At 30.8% G+C, this 9,472-nt stretch overlaps 1 long non-coding RNA gene across 2 annotated transcripts in view; it reads right to left on the bottom strand.

The window, feature by feature from the left end:
* Positions 1-3,042: 3,042 nt before the first annotated feature.
* Positions 3,043-9,472, bottom strand: part of LOC139518419 (uncharacterized) — a 41,414-nt gene continuing 34,984 nt past the window's right edge. Inside the window, exons 2-4 of one of the 2 annotated variants that reach the window (XR_011663339.1) lie at positions 6,889-7,027; positions 5,120-5,174; positions 3,043-3,715 (exon numbers count right to left, since the gene is read on the bottom strand). This is a non-coding gene — a long non-coding RNA (uncharacterized lncRNA). The remainder of the gene's footprint in view (positions 3,716-5,119; positions 5,175-6,888; positions 7,028-9,472) is intronic. The other variant, XR_011663340.1, reaches the window with a different exon arrangement.

The following is a 9,472-nucleotide window of genomic DNA, read 5'->3' as shown; positions in this document are numbered from 1 at the left end:
AAAATATAAGACTCAACTATGTTATTTGTTAAAACATACAACATACAAGATTTGAAGAAGTTTTCAATATATTTTTCTGTTTGTTTGCATTCAGTTATTCTTTCAGTAATCATAGAAATGGATGTAGCATTAACACATTTGTTTGACTAAAAATTACTTTAGCGTCTGTCCGATGTTCAGATTTATAACATATTTTACAATGGAATGAAGAAAATATCTTAATTGCTTACAACACTCTGTTAAATGTTTCGATGAATGATGATACTTTATAAACTATAACCTGTCGATCTTAAACGATCTTGAAGTTTGATGTGCAAACACCAGCTAAGATATGATTTACACCTATAATGTTGGACTTTTCAATATCATGTTGAAAAAGGGTTAATTAAAGTGCTATATGGACAACTGATATAACTGTCGCATAATTGATTAAAAATTACTCCCCAACTTGAAACAAGTGTATCTGCTATTTACAAAATAAGGAACACAGTCTGAAACTGCGTATTAAATTGAAGCAATATCGGTTATTCTGAAGACAAATCCTTTCTTGATTTAAATCAATACGACTGAGAGAACAGCCTTTCGTGTAACTGTATATTAACTTCTAAAGATTTAACCTAATTTATATAATAATTGAGATATAAGTAATGCCAAAACGAATTTGCCTTAAAGATAACTACAATTATATTTTGAGCTTGCGTACCTGTTAATTTCAGGCTTTTCACGGGAATATAAGCGTATCTCCAAGTGCATAAAGTATACGCTATAAAAAAAATCTGATAAAAGAATGAGATGCTAAAAGATTATATGGTTAAGATTATGAGAAAGTTTAATTTATTGTAATATAGGGTTTTAGAAAATGAGTGTAAAATCCATTATCATGTAATATGGTTAAGATTATAAGAAGGTATAAATTATTGTAATAAAGGGTTTTTAGAATTTATGGATAAATATTGGCAAGAATTTGTATAAACCGCAAAATCCTTCTCACTATACAAATCCTTAACACTGTGTATCTCTCAAATAAACCTATTGTAAAATACGTTCATGCTTCGGTAATGAAACCCGCATACAATTCTGACCTAAAATTCTACTAGCATATAAATTGCACTACAACATTAGAAAGTAAACATTATGCCAAAAGATTATTACATTTCGGTTAGGAGTTTTAGAGTAGATGGTGATAATTACAATGAGTAATAATGAGCAGATATGATGAAGTACATGTCCTACAAAAGTAAACACAAAGACAACTTGAAGATAAAGATACAGATAAAAAACTAACGATTTACGTTTTGTGGGTGGTGCCAACATAAACGATACGAGAGTTTGTGCAGATTCACAAATTCTGACCATAATCCTGCAATTTGTATTATATCAAATGTACACAAAGGATTGTAGGTGTTGTTTCTCGAATTCAAGCACATACTGCCTACTGTATAAATGTACATTGAAAGATTTCAATCATAACTAAGTACCTATATAGCTCCTGCAGTCGGTAAACTCCCAAACATGTACCTTTACAAGGTTATGGCTATCCATGTGAAATTGTTTAACATATAATCCATTATTTTAATGATTTTGTATTATCATTGTGGCATATATCAAACTCATTCGTTCAGTGTATATATTCAAGTTTGTGGTAATATGTCTTATGATTAAGTTAACCCATTTTAATTCATATTTCATAGTGAGTCTTTCTATGTTGTGATGTCACACTGTTGTTCAGTGAAGGGTTAAGCTTGGTACCTATCAAAAAATTCAAATCCGCTGCATTTGTTATTCGCCTGTCCTTATTAGGTACTTAATGTTCAGTGGTTGTTGTTTGTTGACGTGGTTCATAAATGTTTCTCGTTTTTTTATTTAGATAAATTTGTTTGTGTTCCCGTTTGAATGGTTCACACTAATGAGTTTGGGCCCTATATAGCTTGCCGTTCGGTGTGAGCCAAAACTCTGTGTTGAAGACCGAACTTTGACTTAAACATGTTATAATTGGTTACTTTTACAACTTATGACTTGGATGGTGAGTTGTCTCATATCACATCTTCTTATAAATATATATGAAGGATTGTAGATGTTCCTTCTCAAATATCAACACTTACATCCTCCTAATTATAAAAAAAAAGAAGAAATGGTATGATTGCCAATGAGACAACTCTCCACAAGAGACCAAATTGACACAGAAATTAACAACTAAAGGTCACCATACGGCCTTCAACTATGAGCACAAACCACAGCTTTATAATATTCCTGGAAATATTTCATATTTATGTCATTTCTTATATGTCTTGCAGTCAGTAAACTACAAAATGTGCATGAAGGATTGTAAATAATCTATCTCAAATATGAACCCTTGCAGCCTACTGCATAAATGTTGATGGAAAGATTTGATCCTTACTAATGTACCTATGAGTTTCTATTTATGAGTTAGACTGTTCCTCTTTTATATATCTCTTGCAGTTGGGAAAATACCAAATATGTATGAAGCATTGTAGATTTTCCCTCTCAAATAACAACACTTGAAGCCTACTGTATAAATGTTTGTGGAAAGTTTTCATCCTTACCAATGTACCTATATATCCCTTGCAGTTAGTAAAATATCAAATGTGTATGAAGCATTGTAGATGTCCTCAAAGTTCAACACTTGCAGCATACTGAATAAATTTTCATGGAGAATTTCAACACATACAGCCTACTCTATAAGTGTCTTTTGGATATATTTCACCCTGACTAAAATACCTATGCATGTCTTACAGTCGGTAACATATAAAATGTGCATAAAAGATTGTAGATGTTACCTGTGGAATAATCTGAAAATTTTCGGAAACCAATAACTCTATTTTATGAGCTTCATATACAATTATTTCAAGATTTTCCAAGTCTCCCTATTATAAGACTGTTTACATTTTCTTATCATCATCATAGACACAATTTTTAGTTCTTGTCAAGAGATGAAGAATTTTATTATATATTTATAGAAAAGCAATCATATAGCAATTGTTGCCGGAAAATTGTCACATTGATACCAAGTAAAAGTAATAATAAAATTTAAGAACTTTTTATTTCATGAAAATCAAACCTAAATTACATAGAACGAAAGTTCCACTAAACTCAATACATTGTACAATTCTAAATATTCCAATACATAAATGCATGAACAACGTAAATACATTCTGAACTACAAAATAAAACTGCTTTGATTTGTTTTTAAACAGCCAGAAATATGTTTACTTTTACCTTTTAGATAATATTTTATACATAGAATATAAAATGTATTCATGTAAATGCATTCTATGTTTGTTACTTTAATGATAACCATTTACCTAGTAGTATAAAGTTCATCTTAGATGCATTTTAAATCATTAAAATTGAGAATGGAAATGGGGAATGTGTCAAAGAGACAACAACCCGACCAAATAAAAAAACAACAGCAGAAGGTCACCAACAGGTCTTCAATGTAGCGAGAAATTCCCACACCCGGAGGCGTCCTTCAGCTGGCCCCTAAACAAAAATATATTGCACGTCTTCAATATATAAGAACACAGTTCAGTTGTCCTCCACATTGCAGATATTTAATTCAAGGACAAATAACAATATTAATTAATTATAACAAAAACACAAATCTAAGTGCAGTAAAATAGTCTCCCCTGTTCTGTAAAGAATTCTTGTTCTTATTCTTTCTTAATTGTGTGGCCGGCACTAAATCTTGTTTAACCTACAAAATAATATATGGTTCAGTTGAATAAATAATTAGTCCTATACAATACAGAATTTCAATGCCTCAAACCGTTGTTATTTATTTTCCATCTAAGAATAAATAGGAGTGTTTCATCAGTACAAAGACAGAATATAATCCCCAGATTGTATCAAATTGTAAAATTTGTAATGCAGAAATACAATTCATTTGTGAGACCAATCATTTAAATGAAAAGTTAAAATTATTTTTGTCTTTAGTAATGACTTTACAAAGAACCGTGACTCAAATGATTTACCTTTTTTTTTATGAAATGTCAATGTAGGGAGAAAACAAGGCTTAATCATAACTATTTCTTTTTATCTAGTATTGGTAATAAGTATGTGTTTGTGAATATGTAAACTGTGATGATTAAAATAAAGTGTGGTGATAGACAAAGATAGTGTGGTGATAGACAAACATAGTGTGGAGATAGACAATAGTGTGGTGATAGACATACATAGTGTGGTGATAGATAAACAAAGTGTGGTGATAGATAAACAAAGTGTGGTGATAGACAAACATAGTGTGATGATATACAAACATAGTGTGGTGATAGACAATAGTTAGGCGATAGACAATAGTGTGGTGATAAACATACATAGTGTGAAGAGAGACAAACATAGTGTGGTGATAGACAAACATAGTGAGGCGATAGACAATAGTGTGGTGATAAACATATATAGTGCGGTGATAAATACACAGACTGTGGTGAATGATTTATGTAGTGTGGTGATTGATTATGTGTGGGGTAGATATATTATATGTGGCCATAATTATACTATGTGTGGCAGTAGATACATAATAAATGGTGGTATATATATTATGTGTGTGCCAGCAGAAGTATAATGTAAGGTTTACTCATCTTGAATGTTAGAATCATTGACTGACAGTAAGTATACCATATTTGCTACTTTTATTGAAAAGATACCTGACATGATATTTACATAATATATTGCACGACATGTTGGAGCAGTTATTCTTTAAAAAACATTTCTTTTAAATTATTTCATTTCAATCAGGATTGTTTGATTGCTAATTAACTCTTTACATACATATGTAAAGAGTTAATTGTCGGTGTTGACATGAATATCAATTAATTGGTCATTTGTTATAAATTTCCTGTTTACAAAACTTTGAATTTTTCGAAAAAACTAAGGATTTTCTAATTCCAGGCATAGATTACCTTAGCCATATTTGGCACAACTTTTTGGAATTTTGGATCCTCAATGCTCTTCAGCTTTGTATTTGTTTGGTTTTTAACTATTTTGATATGAGCGTCACTGATGAGTCTTATGTAGACGAAACTCGCTTCTGGCGTACTAAATTATAATCCTGGTACCTTTGATAACTATGAATAATACTTTTAATTTCAATGAAGATTACCTTTTCCTTTTCTTCTATGTTCTATATAATCTATCAAAAATCTAGTTTCACTTTTCTGAAGAAAAAAAATAATAACAATGAGGTGTCTAAATAAACATAAACAAATTTGTGTACAGAAAGGTGGATTATTATCATGCTCATATCTACTTTTAAAATGATATAAATAGGGCTTTGAAAGATATACCCAGTGGTGTGATAGAAATAATATATAAATTGAGGTGAAAATATACAGTAAGGTGATTGATCAATAAAGTAAAGTCATAGGTGTAGAGATATACATAGAGACTGTTGGGGTAGATATAGAGAGTGGGTAATAGATATAGAGAGTGTGTGGTGATTGATATATGTAGTGAGGTGATTGATAAATAAAGTAAGGTGAAAGGTGTTAAATATGTGGAGATAAAAAAAGAGACTGTTGGGGTAGATATAGAGAGTGTGGTGATTGATATATAATTGGAAGTAAAAGATGTTAATTGTATCGATATCTAGTTTTTGAATAGATATAAAGAGTGTGGTGATTGATATATAAGCTATGTGATTGATAAATATTGTAAGTTTGTATGTGTATTGATGTGTTGATATACATAGAGACTGTGTGGATATATATAGAGAGCACGAGATAGATATAGAAAATGTGGTGATTGATATATAAAATGAGGTGATAGGTTTGTAAGTAAGGTAATCAGTGTTTATTATATGAAAGTATGCATAGAGACTGTGGGGATAGATGTTTTATATGTGGAGGTATACATGGAATCTTTTGGGGAAGATATAGAGAGTATAGATATAGAGAGTGTGTGGTGATTGATATATAAAGTGAGGTGATAGCTAAATAAAATAAAGTGATAGGTCTTCATAATGTGGTGATATACATAGAGACTGTGGGGATAGATACAGAGATTTTTGGGATAATTAAAGAGAGTGTGGTGGTTGACATATAAAGTGAGGTAATTGATAAATAAAGTAAAGTGATAGGTATGTTAGGTAAGGTTGTAGGTTAAATATAATGTGGTGATAAACATAGAAACTGTGGGAAAGATATAGAGAGTCTGGTGGTATTTAAAGAGAGTCTGGTGATAATTAAAGAGAGTATGGTGATTGATGTACAAAGTAAGATGATGGATTAATAAAGTAAGGGAGTAGGTTTTATATAGTGTGGAGATATACATAGAGATTGAGGAGAAAGATATAGAAAGTATGGGGATAGATATAGAGACTGTGGGGATAGATATATCAAAAGTATGGGGATAGATATAGAGAGTATGTGGTGATTAATATATAAAGTGAGGTGATGGATAAATAAAGTAAGGTGATAGGTGTTTATAATGTGGTCATAAACATAGAGACTGTGGGCATAGATATAGAGAGTGTGGTGATTGATATAGAGACTGTTGGCATAGAAATAGAGAGTGTGGTGAGTGACACAGAGATTATTGGGATATATAAAGAGAGTGTGTGATTGATATATAAAGTGAGGTTAGTGATAAATAAAGTAAGATGATAGGTGTTTATTGTGTGGAGATATACAGAGACTTTTGGGGCAGATATGGGGATAGCTATTGAGACTGTAGTGATAGATAATCATAGTATGGGGATAGCTATTGAGACTGTAGTGATAGACAATCATAGTATGGGGGTACCTATTGAGACTGTTGGGATATATATGGAGAGTGTGGTGATGAATACAGCGACTGCAGAAATGGAGGAATATATAAAACACCACACTATATATATTTTTTTTCGAGTGTCATTTTCTAAAAATACTTTACCATCACTATTGCTGAGTGCTGCTTGGTTGTAAATCATTTGACTATTCTTGTTATTTCATTTAAAATTAGATGTATCCATGTCCTTTCTTCCATTTTCACCAATGACCTCTAAATCCTTGCAAAATGTTGTTTGGTATTTCTGTAAGAAGAACAAAAATATAAATAATGAATTTGACAATTGCTACATGATAAGTACTGTAAACCAACTTATTTTCGCGGATACTTTATTTCCCGTTTTACCCATTCTAGTCTATTTCGCAATTTTCTAATTTCTGGATATAGTTTAATAAGGAAAGATCAAAGTTTTACATATTCGCGACGATTTATATTTGCGTTTTTTTTTACTCGCGAAAGTCGCGAATATAAATCGCTCGCGAAAATAAGTTGGTTTACAGTATACAAGCTTATACAAACATATCTCAGTGGACATTGCATATCTCCTTCCACTGTAAATTATACAATGACCAGTATATTTCTCTCACTTATAGAAGATACAACAAGTTATAGTATACAATCTGGTGAAAAATAGATACAGAATGGTGATAGATATAATCATTGTGTTACTATAAATATGATAAGATGGTGATAAATAGATATAGATTGGTGATAAGTGTGGACTTAGTTATAGTTGGGTTATGTGTATATACAGTGAGGTAAAGAATACACAGAATAGTATTAAGATATATACAGTGTGATGATATATAAACAAAAGGATGATATATATATATATACTGTGTGTTGAAATATATATCAATGGTGTTGTGATTGATTTAAACAGTGCAGTTAGTTAAAAGATACATATGTGGAGGGGACACATATATAAAATATGGTGAAAAAATATCAACAGTGAGGTCAATAAAATATTTTCAGGGATGTCATACATATATAAAATGAGGAAATAAATATATAAATTAAGGTGAAAGATATATAAAGTGAGATGATAGATATACAAATTGTGGTGACAGATACACAGTGTGGTGATATATGTATAAAGTGAGGTGATAGAGATATAAAATGAGGTGATAGAGATATAAAATGTAGTGATAGATGTACATTGTATTGATAGATATATTAAATAAGGTGATAGATATATAAACAGAGGTGGTATATTAATAAAATGAGGTGATAGATATACAAAGTGTGGTGACATATATACAGCGTGGTGATAGATATATAAAGTGTTGTGACATATGATCAGTTAGGTGATAGACGTATAAAGTGTGATGATAGATGTATAAAGTGTGATGATAGATATATAAAGTGTGGTGATAGATACATAATGTGTTGTGACATATGATGCGTTAGGTGATAGATATATATAGTGAGGTGATAGATATATATAGTGACGTGATGAATATATAAAGTGTAGTGATGGATATGTTAAGTGTAGTGACAGATATATAAAGTATGGTGACAGATATATAATGTGAAGTGACAGATGAACAGTGTAGGGATAAATGAACAGTGTGGTGATAGATGTATAAAGTTTAGTGACAGATAAATATAAAGTGAGCTGATTGGTTTATGAAGTGTGGTGATAGATATATAAAGTGAGGTGATAGATATTTATAGTGTGGTGATGTGTATAAGGTGTGGTGATGTATATATAATGTGTGGTGACAGATATAAAAAGTGTGGTGAAAGATTTATGAAGTGTGGTGACAGATAAATAAAGTGTGGTGATCGATATATAAAGTCTGGTGACAGATATTTAAGGTGTGGTGACAGATACATAAAGTGTGGTGATAGATATATAAAGTGTGGTGACAGATATGTGAAGTGTGGGGATAGATATATAAAGTCTGGTGACAGATATATAGAGTGTAGTGATAGATATATAAAGTGAGGTGATAGATATATATAGTGAGGTGATTGATATATAAAGTGTGGTGATGGATATGTTAAGTGTGGTGATAGATATATAAAGTGTGGTGATAGATATATAAAGTCTAGTGACAGATATATAGAGTGTTGTGTAAGATATATAAAGTGAGTAGTAAGATATAGATATAGTGAGGTGAGTGATATATATAGTGTGATCATGGATATGTTAAGTGTAGTGACAGATATATAAAGTATGGTGACAGATATATGAAGTGTGGTGATAGATATATAAAGTATGGTGAGAGATATATAAAGTGTGGTGACATATATATAAAATATTGTGACACATATATAAAGTGTGGTGAGATATATAAAGTGTGGTAACAGATAAATAAAGTGTGGTGATAGATATATAAAGTGTGGTAACAGATAAATAAAGTGTGGTGATAGATATATAAAGTGTGGTGACAGATATATAAGGTGTGGTGACAGATACATAAAGTGTGGTGATAGATATATAAAGCGTGGTGACAGATATGTAAAGTGTGGGGATAGATATATAAAGTCTGGTGACAGATATATAAAGTGTAATGATAGATATATAAAGTGAGGTGATAGATATATATTGTGAGGTGATTGATATATAAAGTGTGATGATGGATATGTTAAGTGTGGTGACAGATATATAAAGTGTGGTGATTGATATATAAAGTATGGTGATAGATATATAAAGTATGGTGATAGATATATTAAGTCTGGT

This window comes from Mytilus edulis, chromosome 4 (genome assembly GCF_963676685.1).
Source record: "Mytilus edulis chromosome 4, xbMytEdul2.2, whole genome shotgun sequence".
Lineage (NCBI taxonomy): Eukaryota > Metazoa > Mollusca > Bivalvia > Mytilida > Mytilidae > Mytilus > Mytilus edulis.
Note: the sequence above shows the minus strand (reverse complement) of the source record. Positions and strands in the feature narration are given on the sequence as shown.